Source organism: Narcine bancroftii, chromosome 3, assembly GCF_036971445.1.
Source record: "Narcine bancroftii isolate sNarBan1 chromosome 3, sNarBan1.hap1, whole genome shotgun sequence".
Lineage (NCBI taxonomy): Eukaryota > Metazoa > Chordata > Chondrichthyes > Torpediniformes > Narcinidae > Narcine > Narcine bancroftii.
Window position 1 is genome coordinate 276,662,393 of NC_091471.1, and position 17,895 is coordinate 276,680,287.

A 17,895-nucleotide genomic window follows, 5' to 3' on the forward strand; every position below is an offset into this window, starting at 1 on the left:
TAGGTAGTGCCTATTTACATGCACTAGAATTTCTAATTACTTGTACTTTTAAATAGAGCACTGGCATGGTCAGGGTTAATTGAGGGTAAGCAATGAACTGCTGGGGTAACTCTGTAGATCACATAGTTGCCATGGGGAGAAAATGGCAGTCATTGTTTTGGATTCAGACCTTTTACTGAGTTTTTGGAAGTTTCCTCTCAGATGAGTTTTAGTTTACCGCTAACTGGAACACAAAACTCAAAACGGTCAACCAGTTTACCTATCTCGGCTGCACCATTTCATCAGATGCAAGGATCGACAACGAGATAGACAACAGACTCGCCAAGGCAAATAGCGCCTTTGGAAGACTACACAAAAGAGTCTGGAAAAACAACCAACTGAAAAACCTCACAAAGATAAGCGTATACAGAGCCATTGTCATACCTACACTCCTGTTCGGCTCCGAATCATGGGTCCTATACCGGCATCACCTACGGCTCCTAGAACGCTTCCACCAGCGTTGTCTCCGCTCCATCCTCAACATTCATTGGAGCGCTTTCATCCCTAACGTCGAAGTACTCGAGATGGCAGAGGTCGACAGCATCGAGTCCACGCTGCTGAAGATCCAGCTACGCTGGGTGGGTCAAGTCTCCAGAATGGAGGACCATCGCCTTCCCAAGATCGTGTTATATGGCGAGCTCTCCACTGGCCAGCATGACAGAGGTGCACCAAAGAAAAGGTACAAGGACTGCCTAAAGAAATCTCTTGGTGCCTGCCACATTGACCACCGCCAGTGGGCTGATATCGCCTCAAACCGTGCATCTTGGCGCCTCAAAGTTCGGCGGGCAGCAACCTCCTTTGAAGAAGACCGCAGAGCCCACCTCACTGACAAAAGGCAAAGGAGGAAAAACCCAACACCCAACACCAACCCACCAATTTTCCCCTGCAACCGCTGCAACCGTGTCTGCCTGTCCCGCATCGGACTTGTCAGCCACAAACGAGCCTGCAGCTGACGTGGACATTTACCCCCTCCATAAATCTTCGTCCGCGAAGCCAAGCCAAAGAAGAACTGGAAAAACACAGACCATTATGTCTTTCTTGGACCAGGGAAAACATCTGGGACAAAAAAAAAATCACCTTTGTAAGGATGAGAATCCGAACAAACTGCAGATGCTAAAAGACAAAGTAAAACCAGAAAATAAAATCACTCAGCAGGTCAGACATTAACTCTGTATCTCAATGTTTCAGGATTTAAACCTTTGTGAGAAATGGGAAAGAGGGCAACATGTTAATGTTTTGGAGGTGGAAGAATGGCCAAGGCAAAGCGAATGACTCTGATAAGGTGAGACCAAATGGGGTAATGTGGTCATAACAATTCTTTGTGTGTCGTTGGCAATAGTCAGGTTGGGAGGCTGGGCTATGCTAATAGAAAATTACAAATGGATGACTGGTAGGAATGGGCAATTGTGGTACAGCCACAAGAAAGTGTAAGTTATCAAAAGTTGGACAATTTGATATTCAGTCTTGAAGATTGCAGTATGCTCAAAGGGAAGATGTGCGTGTCTGCCTGCCCACAGATGCTGCAAATCCTGCTGAGATGTTCCAGCATTTTCCAATTTTATTGTATGCATTCCTGGTTAAATCTTATTGCCTTGCTCATACCATTTAGATTTCTGACATCTGCAGGAGCATTCCAAACTTGCTTTGTTTTCTTAACTCGCACAGCGATGCTAAGAAAGAACGCTTACTTTTAAAATTTAAATTGACTGTAATTTCTGAAAATTCTTCCTCCTCTATATTTATATAAATTCATGACCTATTTCATTCTTTTTGGTGGTTGAGCTGAAATCTTGCTGTAAGCATTGTCCATTTTGGAGACTGTGCACATTATCCCAAGAAGAAAAAGTATAAATGACTGCAATTCCATTTGGGCCTTTGTTTTATCCAGCCACTAATTTTCCCATCAGAAAGTGCTTGTGCAATTTAAAGTGGTCCATACAGCACATATATCTAAAGTTAAATTGTCTCAATTTTATTCAGATATAAATCTTCTATGTGACAAATGTAAAATTGGTGATACTTCTTTGGTTCACATGTTCTGGACTTGGCTTAGTTTAGAAAAAAAATTGGAAAGGTATTGATCAAACACTATCAGTGATTCTCAAGTTTAAATTAGAACTTCGCCCTTTATTCAGATCATTTCAAGATGATGATGTTTTACTGACTCCAACTCAAAACCAAATTTTATCCTTTACTTTGTTAATAATCAGACGTGCAATTTTGATTAAATGGAAAGAGAATTCTCCACCTACACATACACAATGGTTAAAGGATATTATGTCTTGTTTAAGTTTGGAAAAAAATAGATTTTCGATTAAAGAGTCAAATATTAACATCCAAAAGTCGTGGGGCCCATTTATATGGACTATTATCATAACCTACAGAATTCGGGTGGTTCTGAAGCTTTGCTGCTGTGCAGCCCATCTCCAAGTTGTTATCACTTGGTTCCTATATGTTAACTTTTAATTTTGCTTAGTGGTAGGGAGGTTTTGATTAAACAAAACTGTTTCTTGGGGTTTTTTTTGTGCAGTTAATTCTATTCTTCAATATGATTGTGCCCTGGATTTTTTTCTATCATGAAAAGCATTTTTGTACTAATTTCTTATTTTAAATATTATAGCACAATATTTATAATGTATAACATAAACACCAAGAAAAATATTTTAAAAAGAAAGGAAGTGCTGGTGCAATTAATGTGTTGATTATTTTACCAGATTTCAGATTTATTGAGAACATACATGATAATCCTACGATTCTTTTTCCTGCAGTGCAAAAAGACTCAACATACACATATAAACAAATAAAGCATTGTAAAAAAGTTGACTGTGCAATACAGAGAGAGAGAGAGAGAGAGAGAGAGAGAGAGATCAATAAAGTGCAATTGTCAGGGTCCTTAAATGAGTCCCTGATTGAGTTTGTTGTTGAGGAGTATGATGGTGGAGGGAGAGCAGCTGTTCCTGAACCTATTGGTACGAGTCTTGCAGCAAGGTTGCCATAGTGGTTAGCACAACACCTTTACAGAGCCAACAATCTGGACCAAGGCTTGAATCCTGTGCTGTCTGTAAGGAGTTTGTACTTTGTTCCTGTGTCTGTGCAGGTTTTTCCTGGAGGGTCCGGTTTCCTCCCATCATTCGAAACATACTGGGGTGTAGGTTAATTGGGTATAAATTGAGCGGCATGGACTAGTGGGTTGATATGGCCTGTTACCGTGCTGTATGTCTAAATTTCAAAAAAAAAATTATACCTCTTTCCTGGTGGTAGCAGCGAGAACAGAGCGAGTGCTGGGTGGTGTGAATCATTGATGATTGCTACTGCTCTCCGATGTTCCCTGTATATTTTCTTGATGGCGGAGAGGGTTTACCCCTGATCTCCTAGGCTGTATCCACTACGTTTTGCAGGACTTTGCAATCAGGCATATTGGAGTCCCCATACCAGACCGTGATGCAGCTGGTCAGCATACTTTCCACCACACATCTGTAGAAATTTGCCAGAGTTTCTGAGGTCATACCAAACCTCCGCAAACTTCTAAGAAAGTTGAAGTGCTGATGTGATTTCTTTGTGTGTCAGGCCCAAGAAAGTTTCTCCGGGATAGTGAGTCCTAAGGCTTAAATTTGCTCACCCTCTTCACAATAATTACTGGATGATACACCTCTGGTTTCCCTTCCTGAAGTCAATAATCAGCTCCTTGGTTTTGGTGACATTGAGTACGAGGTTATTCACTAACCATCCAACGATATAAAAGTTCAGTTGCAGCATTACTTGAAATTAACATTGGGAGCATTAATACTCAACATTGGCTGAAGAAATGAATCCTCTCTCTATAAATCTATTTGAAGTTTTTTTTAAATGAAGATATCCATTGTATCATTTGCAATTCAGGTCTCTGGAAGTGAAGCATCATAGACTATTGCAAAAACAGTAACAGTGAAGAGTATTAAACAACATTTATTTATTTATATATCTATAATAAAGCATCTTCGTGCTGCATATGTATCGTTTGTCTGTTCGAGTGTTATGTCTGGATGTATATTTGCAAAATTTTGTACCAAAGACCAGAGAACGCTGTTTTGCCTGGTTGTACTTGTACAATTGGATGATGCTGTAATAAATGAACTTGAAATGCTTAATTCATTGAATCAGAGCCAGAATTAGGCCCTTTGGAGCATCAATCAGTGATGACCATCAACCATCCACAAATCCAACATTAACCCTAGTTTTATTCTCCTCATACTCTCATCACCTCCCCACAAATAATACTACTCACCTCCACTATGTGGATTTTCAAGGTGCAATTCATCGACCAACTTGCACAGTTCGAGGATATAGGAAGAAGATGAAGCACCCAGGGGGAGTGTGGAGACACCACCCTGACTGTAAGCAGTGAATGTCGGGGTTGAACCCTGGTTTTGGGCACTACAGGTCAGCAGCTCCATCATCTCTTCCACTCTAAAGGGCCCTCTGACCTTTCAAAAATAGTTATGGGAATGTTAGTGTGGACCCTTTGGGTTACTTTGGATGATCTTTCCCTTTTGGTTATTAGATATACATGCAGACATACAGCACGGTATCTGTCCCTTGAAGCCCATGAGCCTATGCCACCCAATTAAACTACATCCCTTGTATGTTTTTGAAGGTGTGAGGAAACCAGAGCACCTGGAGGAAATCCACACAGACATGGACAGAATGTTCAAACTGCTTACTGAGAGCTCCAAATTCAAAACCCCAGTCATTAGTGCTGTAACAGCATTACGCTAACCGCTACTCTAACCTTGTCACCCATTAAAAATAGTATAACAAATCTGCTCTTGATACTATTATTTTTAAGCTAAAGGAAAATTCTAGTTTGTGTCTTGTTAACATTTCTAATGGAAGCAATGGAGGGCATAACTGAATCAGCAACATTTACATAACTCTCTCAAGTTGAGCAGTTCATTTTAAGGACAAAGAAAACTAATCAGGGCGAATTAAAAACTTTTGACATGGAAATGGTGTTAATTTTTTAAAATATAAATTGGTGAAAAAAGAGAATTTAATAAATGTTAACATTAAAGGTAGCATCCGATTTTGAGTCATCGAACTGATAAGACATGAGGTCAGCCAACCCAAATACTGAGCACCAGACTGACTCTCCCCTTTACCCTTTCCACTGCTGACCCCTCGATGTACCCCATATTATCTTGGCTTTGGAGAACATCAACTTAAAAAAAAACCAGGGGGAGACTATTTGACCCATCAAGCATATGCCAGCTCCAATTTTGCAAAAATAATTGAGGACCCCTTCCACCCCTCCCTCATACAACATCTTTTAACTACCATCAGGAAGGAGATACAGGAGTAACAGAACCATTACCACCAGGATGAGGAACAGCTTTTTCCCACGGGCAGTGAGATGAACGAACAAAGAAACTTCTCACATTCAAGACACTATATTCATTAAACAATATTTATTTATTTTTATATATGTATATTTGTCCTGCACATGTATCATTTGTCTCCATGTGTTTTATGTCTGGTCATGTGTTTGCATGTTTTGCACCGAGGACTGGAGAACAGTGTTTCATCAGGTGGTACATGCAATTGGATGATCAATAAATTTGAACTATGCCCACCTGTTTCCCTCTAGCCTTGCAATAATTTTCTTTCCATCAAAATGTCCATCCAAGACATCCCCAATTCATCTTGACTGAATGGCTTGCCAGGTCTTTTCACGGAGCAATCAAATAGCAAGCGCATTGCTGAGGATTACCAATGAGCCGACCAGGTAGTGGTCTTCCTTACTGGCAAGATGTCCATGCATCAATTGAGCGTTTGCCACAATTCAGTATCGTTACTAACCTGACATGAAGGCTCACAGGAGATGCTGGATCATGAAGCCAAATACAATCTGCTGGAGGAACTCAGTGGTCGAACAGCATCAGTGGGAAAAGAATGGTCAACAGTTTGAAATGAAACTCTTCATCAGGACTGAGGAAAGTTTGTGGAGAAGCAGTGGAAGGATGACAGGGTGGGAGAGGTGAGACACTTAACTAGTTTGTTCATCTTGCTTCTCTTTCTCTTTTTGGCATCTGCCAGCCCTCTGCCCCTGTGTAGAGTGCGTCAAAAGAATCAAAGGCTTGTTGATCCAAACCAAGGCTTTTATTAACGAGAAGACTGAAGCATATCACATGTAGGTCGACCAGTCCAGAATGACCTGGTCTAGCTAAGAGCAATCCTTTAAGACCTGCCAGTAGGTGTGGCTACGCTCTCAGCCAATCACAGTCATCCTACACTACAATCTGTACCTATTGGTGATAGAATCTGTACTATCACACCCTGTCTATCATCTTTTGCCTTCATAGATGCATAAATTTGTAACACAGCTGGTCGATGTTTTGGCCTGTAAGCTTTCATGATCCCTGATGAAGTGTCACCGCCTGAAGCATTGACTGCCTACTGCCTCCACGGATGCTGCCTGACATGCTGAATTGTTTCCGCATTTTATGTGTGGCTCTAGTTTCCCAGCATCTGCGGTCTTTCTTATTTGTCTCGTAAAAAGGTCAGTTTGGTTGCACTTGGCATTGGTTAATTAAGTCATCCAGATTGTCACAAAGAACTCTGCAGTCACTGAGGCACTTTAAGAAAGTTTGATCACTACTTATAATGTGGGGTACATCGAGGGATCAGCAGTGGAAAGGGTAAAGAACTTCAAACTTCAGGGTGTCAAAATCTCTGAGGATCTGTCCTGGGGCCTCCATCTTGATGCAATCACAAAGAAGGTTTGCCAGTGGCTATACTTCATGAGGAGTTTGAGGAGAATGCTCAGGACAGAAAACAGCCATGGAGAGTTGTGAACTTGGTCTGTGCCATCATTGGTATATAGTCTTCCCTCCATTAAGGACATCTACAAGAGGTGGTGTCTTAAGAAAGCAGCCTCTATCCTCAAGGACCCTTACCACCCAGGCCATGCCCTCTTCACTCTGCTACCATCAGGAAGGAGGTAAAAGAGCCTGAAGATCAACACCCAACCACTCAAAAACAGCTTCTTCCCCTCTGCCATCACATTTCAGAATGGACAATGAACCACATACACCAACTCACTTTTCCTTCATTTTGCACCAATTTATTTATTTATTTAAAGGTAATTTATAGCAATATTTGCATCTGTAATACTGTTGCAGAAGAACAGCAAATTTTGTAACATGTTATATTTATTTCAATTTAATTGGAGACATGCATTTAAAAGGCCCTTTAATGTACCAATCCTCAGTACATTTTGATTGGTGAGAGGAGGGAGAAAACCAAAGCACCTGGAGGAAACACACGCAAACACGATGGAGAACATACAAACTCCTTACAGACAGCACCGGATTCAAAACCCAGTCACCAGTGCTGTAGCATTGTTGTGCTAAATGCTGACAATAAATTCTGATTCTAATCCAGAGCAAATAATTTGTATTCAGCAAGACCCACAAACATCCAAGTATTAGTGACCAGATAATTTGTTGCTTGAATGTTAAACAATGTTGACAAACTGTGGGCAGAACATTGGTGCTTTGAAAGAGTGTCATGAGATCTTAGTCATTCGTCTGAGGAAGCAGCTGGTTAACATTTCATCTACGGGATGATAATTTTCACCCTACAATCCTACACCAAAACTTGCTCCTGACTTCAACCTACCGTATATACTCGTGTAAAAGTTGAGTTTTTTTTAAGACCATTTTTTAAAAAAAATCCCAGAATTATGGAGTCAACTATTACATGGATACTACTTTTGACCATGGTAAATACCTATGTTGTTCAAGGCATTGGAAGCTCCGATGTGCAGGCGACCCTGGCCGATGTGAAAGTCCGCAGTCAAGGCATCAAGAGCTCTGAGGGGTAGGCAGCTGGAGCCAAATAAAGCGGGCGGGGTGGGGGTGGGGGTCAATCATTACATGTGATAAATGGAAAATTCCAGATTTGGGGCCAAAATAGGGAGTACATGAGTATATACAGTAGTTTGTCTTCCAAGCTTAGGAGTAGCTATTTAAACCATAACTCAGCAAGTCAAAGTCCATAAAGATACTGAGTGAAAGAAAAGGAGTAAAGAAGGTCTCATTTGACTCTAGACACTGCTCAAGAATTTGAAGTATGTTCCACTTTTCACTGGGATTCTTACATCTTTGCACTATCCACAGAATTTGGTGGTAATTAAACATTAAACTCTAATTTCAGGTAGCAGCTACTTCAGCTCTTTATATATTTCTGTGGCCAGTTCATCTGTGAATATTTCAGTGAAAGTTTCAGATTTCTCTTCATTGGCCCAACAGACATCTCCATAATTCTGTTCTATTTTGCACATCTTGCCCACTTGAAACTATCAATGGAAATAATTATAGATTTGGAGCAAGATTAAAAAGAAAGTCATCTTGCAATCAGTGTTCTATTTTTAAAAAAATGTTAGTTACAAAATGCCACACTAACTGCCATGCTTTTTGCTCTCTTGCTTTTGGATTTACTTAAATATTTTGATTAGTTTGCTTGATAATATTCAGAGTTTGGCCGGAGAAACTGCTGTTTAATATACTAGAGCAGACATGACTTATTCACTACCATAAAGTTTCAAGAGGAGGCAGAGCAGCCATTTTGCATTGGATTGCTTTGAATTCATCCACAGTGCAAATTCAAATATCTAATAATGGTCACTGAAGCATTGGGTCCAGCTTTATTAATATACTAACATTAGGACTGATCCACAATTGGAGCTTTAATTAGTCCAGTGTGGCGGCGCACATCTCTTGTAGCGAAGCAGCCCCACTTGTATCGCCACGCTGGCAGGGAAGCTGCAGGATGATGGCGCCATCGGGGCTTCCAGATTACCTCAATGGCTTAGGAACCAGTTTGCGCCTCGGGCAAAGTGAAGACATCACCGTGGCGCGGAACTCCCGTTGGCCTTAAAGGGGTGCACATTGGGGTTAGGGTTAAACAGTTCAACTGAAACCTCCACTGTGTCCTGTGGTGTGCTTCTGTGTGCATAGCAACCGCTAAACCAGATTATTTTTCACATGTTAACTTTTAATTTAATCTTTTTATAACATTTGAAGTTAATAAAATCATATTTTATGACATAATTCAGATGAAGCAAAGTTGTTCTCACATATATACATGGAGGTTTCCAGGGAATGGAATGGTGGAGCAGACTAGATAGGCTGAATGGACTATTTATGCTCCTATATCATGTGGAATCAGAGACAAAAAACTGCATAGAACGTTCTGCATGGAATGAAAAATTCAGCCCAACCAGTCCATACTGGTATTTACCATTTCAACCGTTGTCATCTGGAGTCATACAGACAGGCCCTTTGGCCCAACTTGCCCATGCATGGCCTACTCTCTGCCAGAGGGAGTCCTGTTTACAGGTGTTTGGCCCATATCCGATAATCCTAACTCAATTGGCTTCTCCCTTGCATGCTTATCCTCTTTCCCTTTAAGTGCATTTTCCATTTCTTCAACCATTCTCCAAAGTGGAGAATTTCCCAACCCCAGTTCTGGGTAATGAGGGAAATAACTCCCTACCCATTACATCTTTCCAGCTCCCTCACTTACACTCAAAAATCACATGGGAAACCCAGAAATGAAAGCCAGAAGTGGAATGCTTCAGACAGGTAACTTTTGGAATGTGAACATCATTGGAAGACCTGGAACATTGATTTTGTTCCTTTCCCACAGATGCTGCCAGGCCTGCTGAGTGTTTACATATTTAAAGACATTCCTTCCTGTACATTCCTTCTTTGGGGCAGAAGACTCATGTCTGAGAGATAATGCATCACCAGATTCATGGACAGTTTCTTTTCCTGCTATTATCAGACTCCTGAATGAACCTCACACTCTGTCCTTTCCCAACGGATCCCTCTCTGTAACTGTGCACTTTGCATTGTTTGTTTTTAACTGCTGTACTATATATGGCTGATCAGCTGGATTGTTTGCAAAACAAACTTTCTCACTGTATCGTACTACTTATGATAATAAACTCAAACTTGTTTGGACCATTTTCAGAATCAGAAATTGTCATTAACATGTCATAAAATTCATTTGTTTGCATCAGCTTCTCTGGGCAAAGGTTTTGCTATAAATTACTTTTAAAAATAAATAAATTTAGGGCAAAAATAAGAGAAAGTGAGGTCCATTGTCCATTTGGAAATTGGATGGCCAAGGGGAAGAATCTATCATTCCACTGCTGGGTGTTCATCCTTCTTGATGGTAGGAGTGTGAAGAGTGTAAGGCCTGGGTGGTGAGAAAACACCACCTGTTGTAATTGTCCTCCATCAAGTGGAGACTGAACTCTAGTATTTTTTCCTATCCTGTGCATTGGCACCTCCATACCTGATAATGATGCATCCAGTCAGGATGTTCTTCACAGTACACCTGTAGAAATTTGAAAGAGTCTTTTGTGGCATCCCAAATCTCCTTGATTTGAGATTTATCACATTTTATTTTGGTTTGAATCGTGGACTGAGTTTAGCCTCTCTGATATCAACCACCAATGCCCCATGATGATCACTGTTGTAGGCCCATACTATGTCTTCCTATGTGGCTGTCTGCTTCCTGACATCTGTCCTTCAGTGACGAGACGATTCAAAAGTGAAGTGAATAAGACAAAACAGTTATGCAGCAAAGTTTCCCTCTGGTTTGTGTGAACCGGCAAATAAGCCCATCAAGGAAACCAAATCTGAGGTTTGGTTTCACTATTCCACTATTAAAACAGTCTCTTCAAATGTCCACCGAATTTCCACTGAGCCACACAAGCAGAAACATATCGTGTACTGGTAAAAAATTCTCAGTTCCTGTCAAACAGGGCCAACAGGAAGTAGCATCGAACATCAGCTTAGTTAGATAAGCTTTGAGTGATGATGATTCAGTGACAAAAACAAAAAAGGAAATTATTTGTTGCCTTGGATACTTAAAATATTGGTATATTAAAAGGCATAAGATGGCTAAAGCGATAATAGCAGTTTATCTCAGTTAGGATCTACAGAAGCCTCCATCACACTACCATCTGTCAACATCAACATCCTATTTATCTCCATCACTTCACATTCAACGCATTCACTGCCTCTTGAGGAGAGACTAACAAAGCAAACATGGCGAGGCCTTATCATTCAGACAATTAGCAATGTCCACAGAAATATTTCAGCCAAGGAACTCCAAAGGCTCCATGGCCATTTCCTTGGGAATTAAACAGGCACAGAAGCCTCTTCCAGTCAACTCTGTTTAACGTGCTTGTCTGAATTGCTATGAAGATGTCCAAGCTGTTTTGTTTCAAACATTATTTTATGAATGGGGGGATCGCTGGTAAACTCAACATTTTCTACCCATCCCAAACAGTCTTTGGGAAGGTGGTAGTGGTGAGTGGGAGAAGCATCTTCCCCAGTGTTGATGGGCAAGGTGTTCCTGGATTTAAAACCAGTATTGATGAAGAAATGACACTACGCTTCCAAGACAGGACTGTATGCAGCTTGTTGTTATGCTCTTGCATTCACCACACACATCCTATGAGCTTGGAATGTGTTGTCGGAGTAGCCGAGGCAAGACAAAATTCGGGAGGTTTGGTTGTTGCCACATACTGGCAGTGAACATAACAGGCTTTTTTTATTTAGACATACAGGACAGTAACAGGCATTTTCAGTCCTCGAGCCCATGCCACCCAATGGATCTACACCTCTGGTACATTTTAAAGGGTGGGGGGGAAACTGGAGCACCTGGAGAAAACCCACACAGACACGGGGAGTGCGTACAAAATTATTGCAGGCAGCGCTGGTTTCAAACCCGGGATGCTGGAACTGTAACACCACTGTGCCAACCGCTACGCTAACCATGCTGCACCCTGAATTCATGCCTCTACTAACCTTATAATGATTGACATTCAATCAGTAATATTTCCTATAGATGGCACAATCAGTGTAATGGTTAAGTGCAGCACTATTACAGTGCCAGGGACCTGGGTTCGAATCCTGCTGTCTGCTCTGGTTTCCTCCCACCTTCCAAAATGTACGGGGGAGGGGAGGTCTGTAGGTTAATTGCATGTAATTGGGCAACATGAGTTTAAATGGCCAAAATTGGCTTCTACTGTGTTGTAAATAAAATTATTTTTAAATCTCAACCAAAGCTTAAACTCATACCCACTTGTTATACTGCAGTTTGCTGATAGAGTGTCTCAGAATGTTGGCACCTCAATCATATCCCTGACAGAATTCTCCCAACCACTGAAATGATTTTAGATTCCCCAGGTTAGTCTCTGCAGCTCTACATTTTGGAATTAATGCAAGCAAACCTGCAGCAGATGGAAGCAGGACTTACCATTGAACCTGAAACACGAGCTCCGTTTCCGCCTGATATGTGGAGTGTTTCTACATATAAGAGGAAAAGTCTCTTCCCATCTTTATTTCATATCCATACATCTCCATCACTGTACATTCTTACCTCCATTTCTGTTCACACCATTGGCACTTTGTTGTTGCTCCCCCTCTTCCCCACCCCCCCCCCCCCAGCCATTGTTTGACGAACTTCCCTTCAGTCAGCCACTCAATGCTTGGTTACAGAAAAGAATCTAGACCATGATCCTTCGCAACAGCTCCCTCACATTAACTGCACCAAGCCTCAGGGCATCCCTCAGCACATAGTCCTGAAGCCTGGAATATGGCTGTCTCTGCCATTGTTAGGGTTGAAGAACATCTCATATTCCACCTGGGTAATCCACAACCCAACAGCGGGAAGAACACCACAAGGATACTGAGAGGACAAGTATTGGAGAGTGGACTGAGGAGAGAAAGTCTCTCAGGTTCCAGAGGTGAAGGTATTTCAACCAATGTTCTATAGCCAAGGTCTAAGTAGAGCTGAGTTTGCAAACCTTAAAGGGTGCGGGGGGGGGGGGGGGGATGGGGGGAAATCAGTGGATTGTCTGATTGTGATGGCAAGATTGTTTTAATCTTGCCAGTGTAGATGGAGGAAAGTTTGACTCATGCAGATGAAGCAGATAGATTTTCCACTCATCAAGGCTAAGACGCAATCCTGACACTGGTAGGAATCATGATCACTCTGAGCTTCAAGGAATCATGGATAGTTTTGAAGCCACTGCTCTCTAAACCCCAACATTCTGACCACCTTCTAACCTACAGAAATATTCTGATCTGCTGTCAGAACAGGTTTCACCAGTCTTTGGTTGACTTCAAATGCACTTTGCAACTTTCTTCCTACTTCTGGACAGGTGCACCTCAAAGATGAGTGCTTATCCCATTGCTCTACATGCTCTATACCCATGACTGTGTGGCTAGGAACAATTCAAATGCCATCTACAAATTTGCCAATGACACCATGGTCGTCAGCAGAATTACAGAGGGCAATGAGGAAGTACACAGGAGTGAGAAAGATCAACTAGTTGACTGGTGTCACAACTTTGCAATGAACATTAGCAAAACTAAGAAACTGATTCAGGACTTCAGAAGGGGAAATCAGGAGAAAACAAACCATCGAGGGGTCAGCAGTGGAAAGGGTTAAGAACTTCAAATTCCTGGGTGTAAACATCTCTGAAGATCTATCCTGGGGCCTCCATGTTGATGCAATCAAGAAGGCTTGCCAGCAGCTATACTTCATGAGGAATTTGCGGACATTTGGTACGTCACCAAAAATTCTTGCAAATGTTTACAGCTGTGCTGTGGAGAGCATTCTGACTGGTTGAACACTGACTAAAATGGAGGTGTCAATGCGCAGGAGAGAAAAAGATTACAGTGTTGTGAACTCAGCCAATGCCATCATGGGCACCAGTCTTCACATCATCAAGGACATCTACAAGATGCGCATTTCAAGAAAGCAGCCTCTATCCTCAAGGACTCCCCACCACCTAGGCTGTGCCCGCTTCACACTGCTACTATCAAAAAGGAGGTACAGGAGCCTAAAGATGAACATCCAGTGGCACAAGGACGGCTTCTTTCCCTCTGCCATGTCTGACCCAGTGGCACAAGGATGGGTTCTTTCCCTCTGCCATCAGAAGTCTGACCCAGCGGCACAAGGATGGCTTCTTTCCCTCTGCCATCAGATGTCTGACCCAACGGCACAAGGACGGCTTCTTTCCCTCTGCCATCAGATGTCTGACCCAGTGGCACAAGGATGGCTTCTTTCCCTCTGCCATCAGAAGTCTGACCCAGCGGCACAAGGACGGCTCTTTCCCTCTGCCATCAGATGTCTGACCCAGCGGTACAAGGACGGCTTCTTTCTCTCTGCCATCAGATGTCTGACCCAGCGGCACAAGGACAGCTTCTTTCCCTCTGCTATCAGATGTCTGACCCAGTGGTACAAGGACGGCTTCTTTCTCTCTGCCATCAGATGTCTGAATGGACAATGAACCACAGACACAACCTCACTTACTTTCCTTTTGCCCTAATTTGTCCAAATGTAATATCCAGCAATTTTTCCCCTTTGATGCTGCAACAAAACAATTGGATTTCCTGACGTGTTCATGGCAATAAATTCTGATATGTTGCAGTATCCCTTGAAACACCTAAACATTGTGATGGGCTCCACTGGTGAACGTTAATGGTTCTGAGTGACATTGCCAGTGTTTTACTGTTCAATAGCCAAAGTCCCAGGTTTACTGAAGGATTGGGAGTTCTGGAAAATCATTTCCATGTTAGACCTGATGCAAGATTGGAGTCTGTTGCCTTGAAGGGGTGCTATAGGATTATGATAAGGGGGAAAAGTCAATGCTATGCTGGACGAAATCAAATTATTTATTGTCACATGCACTGAGATACAGTAACAATCTTTGTTTTATGAGCCATGTGGATAAATCAACCAGTAAAAGGAAGTGGACACAGTCCATGATACCACAGGCAATCCCCTTCCCACCATTGAGAACTTCTACAGGGAACGCTGCTGCCGGAGAGCAGCAGCAATCATCAAAGATCCACACCACCCAGTACATGCTCTGTTCTCACTGCTACCATCAAGAAAGAGATCTAGATCCCACCAGGTTCAGGAACAGCTGCTCCCCCTCCACCATCAGACTCCTCAATAACTACTCAATCAGGGCTCATTTAAAAACTCTGACTTGTGCACTTTATTGATTTGCTTTGCACTCCCTGTTTTGCACATTTTGTTTGTATTCATTATCTGTTTACATTTCTTTTGATTGTTTACACTGTGTGCAATTAATTTTTGGATTAACAATGGGTGATAATTCTGCCATGCCTGCAGGAAAAAGGAATCTCAGATTTGTACGTGATGTCATGTATGTACTCTGATAATAAATCAAAAATCTCATACCAGTTTCCAGGAAGAGTGTTGTAACCTGCCTTAACAACTATTGACCAGTAGCACTTACATCCATAGTGATGAAGTGTTTTGAAAGGCTGGTGATGAAGCAGATCAGCTCTAGTCTGAGTGGTGACATGGATCTATTCCAGTTCGCCTATCGTAGCAACAGGTCTACGGCAAATGGTATCTCACTGGCTCTGCATAAAGCCCTGGAACACCTGGACAGCAAAGATGCATTCATCAGGATGCTCTTTATTGACTACAGTTCAGCATTTAACACCATCATCCCTGCAAAACTGATCAGAAAACTCCAAGACTGGGAGTTAACACTACTTGGCAATTGGATCCATGGATTTCCTCACCTCCAGACCACAATCAGTGAAGATTGGCAAGAACTTCTCCTCCACAATCTCCATCAGTTCCACAGGGCTGAGTTCTTTGCCCCCTGCTCTACTCACTTTATACCTACAACTATGTAGCTCAGTTCAAGAATAACACCATCTACAAATTTGCCAACGATTCCACGGCAGTGGGGTTGTATAAAGGGAGGGGATGAGTCAGCATAGAGGATAGAGATTGAAAACTTGTCTGGTGGCGCACCAACAACAACCTTGCACTCTATGTCACCAAAACGAAGGAGCTGATTGTTGACTTCAGAAAAGGAGAGCTAGAGGTGTATGATCCAGTGATCATTGGGGATCAGAGGTGGAGAGGATGAGCAAATTTATGTTCTTGGGAGTCACTATCTTGGAGGATCTTTCCTGGACCCAACACACCAATAGCATTGTGAAGAAAGAACATCATTGTCTCTACTTCGTCAGGAGATTGTGGAGGTTTGGTATGAAATCAGAAACCCTGGAAAATTTCTACAGAGGTGTTGTGGAAAGTGTGCTGACCCTACAGGAAATGCTGTCATTGGAGTGCAGAAGCAATTATGAAAGATCCACATCACCCAGCGCACACTGTGTTCTCGCTGCCATTAGATAAGAGGTATAGATGCCACAAGACTCGCACCATCAGGTTCAGGAACAGTTGTTACCCCTCCACCATCAGACTCCTCAACGACAAACTCAATCAGGAACTCATTTAAGGACTCTTACTTGTGCACTTTATCAATTTTCTTTTGCTCTTTCTGTATTGCACAGTTTATTTACATTCTTTATCTGTTTACAGTTCTTTCATTTGTTAACATCTTTACACTGTGTACAGTTTATTTTTGTGCACTACCAATTAGTGGTAATTCTGCTACGCCTGCAGGAAAAAGGAATCTCAGGGTTGTATGTGATCATGTACGTATTCTGATGGTAAATCTGAAATCTGTAAATACTCGGGGTACAGCAACATGGAGATGTAAAATACATTCGGAGCTGGAGACCATTTTAGATAAGGTGGTTGCTTTGGAACCAGTTAGTATGCAGTTCACTGACTGGCTGAAAAAAGGAGCATTTCCTGTTTCATTGTGGTGTACCACAGAATTTCTGAAAGGAAGCTGAAGGTCACCATTGTGCAAGTTAATGCTGTCACAAGTAGAAAAACAATTTAAGGGAAGAAGAGAGAACACTTTAGAATTTACCTCTGAATTTTTCAAGAAGTTATCCCTCGCTTTAATCACAAGATTTTTCCGCAGTCATTTTCTGTTTTAAAATTTCATAGCTGTCACAATGGCCAGGACAGATGGCTCATGTGCACTCTATTTGCGTGAACCCTGCACTGTGTGTAGCTTTAAAGATGTCTTGGATGAAATAAGACTTGGACATTTGACCTTCCAATTACAAAGAGAGCAGAAGGGCATGTTACCATACTATAGTACTCTATGGCTCCGAACATAGAAGGGTGGCTAGTTAGTAATTTCCTGGTGAAGCTGTGCAGAAGGTCTCAGCAGCGACAGCTCTTTACTAGAGGCCAGATAATGTTCCCGAGTTTTGCTGCTATTGCCCAACTGCTTTCTGATTCCAATGGGAGCAGATATTTTAGGCCAATGTATCAGTCAGAACACAACCATGCAGAGTCTCCAATTAACTGAGAAAAGTTTACCTAAATAAGCTCTCACAATCCATACATACAGGGTTCTTTGGAATTCTGGCGTTTATACATCAGAGCATAGAGTATAAGAGTTGGGAGGCAATGTTTTCTGGTCACCAAATTAAAGGAAGGATGTGAACAAAATAAAGAGCACAGAGAAGACTCACCAGAATGATACCTGGGTTTCAGCACCTAAGTTATAGAGAAAGGTTAAACAAGTTAGGTCTTTATTCCTTGGAGCATAGAAGGCAGAGAGAGGATTTGATAGAGGGTTTTTTTTTTAAATTTTGAGGGGGACAGATAGAGCAGATGTGGATAGATTTTTTCCATTGAGGATAGGGGAGATTCAAATGAGAATATGATCTGAAAGTTAGGGGGCGAAAGTTTAGATGCAACACAAGAGGGAGTTTCTTTACACAGAGAGTGGTGTCTGTGGAATGAGATTCCAGTGGAAGTAATAGAGGCAGGAACAATATTAGCTTTTAAGAAAAAAATGGATAGCTATTTGGATGGAAAGGGTATGGAGGGTTATGGGCAGAATGCAGGTCAGTGGGACTAGGAGAGTGT

At 41.9% G+C, this 17,895-nt stretch overlaps 1 protein-coding gene and 1 long non-coding RNA gene across 7 annotated transcripts in view; one reads left to right on the forward strand and one right to left on the reverse strand.

Annotated features, from left to right (window-relative positions):
* LOC138758814 (uncharacterized) overlaps window positions 1-10,001 on the forward strand; it is a 32,703-nt gene extending 22,702 nt beyond the window's left edge. Inside the window, exons 2-3 of the long non-coding RNA XR_011354483.1 lie at window positions 1,228-1,321; window positions 9,727-10,001. This is a non-coding gene — a long non-coding RNA (uncharacterized lncRNA). The remainder of the gene's footprint in view (window positions 1-1,227; window positions 1,322-9,726) is intronic.
* LOC138758813 (rho GTPase-activating protein 45-like) overlaps window positions 1-17,895 on the reverse strand; it is a 171,551-nt gene that overhangs the window by 135,116 nt on the left and 18,540 nt on the right. The gene's annotated exons all lie outside the window — the stretch shown is intronic.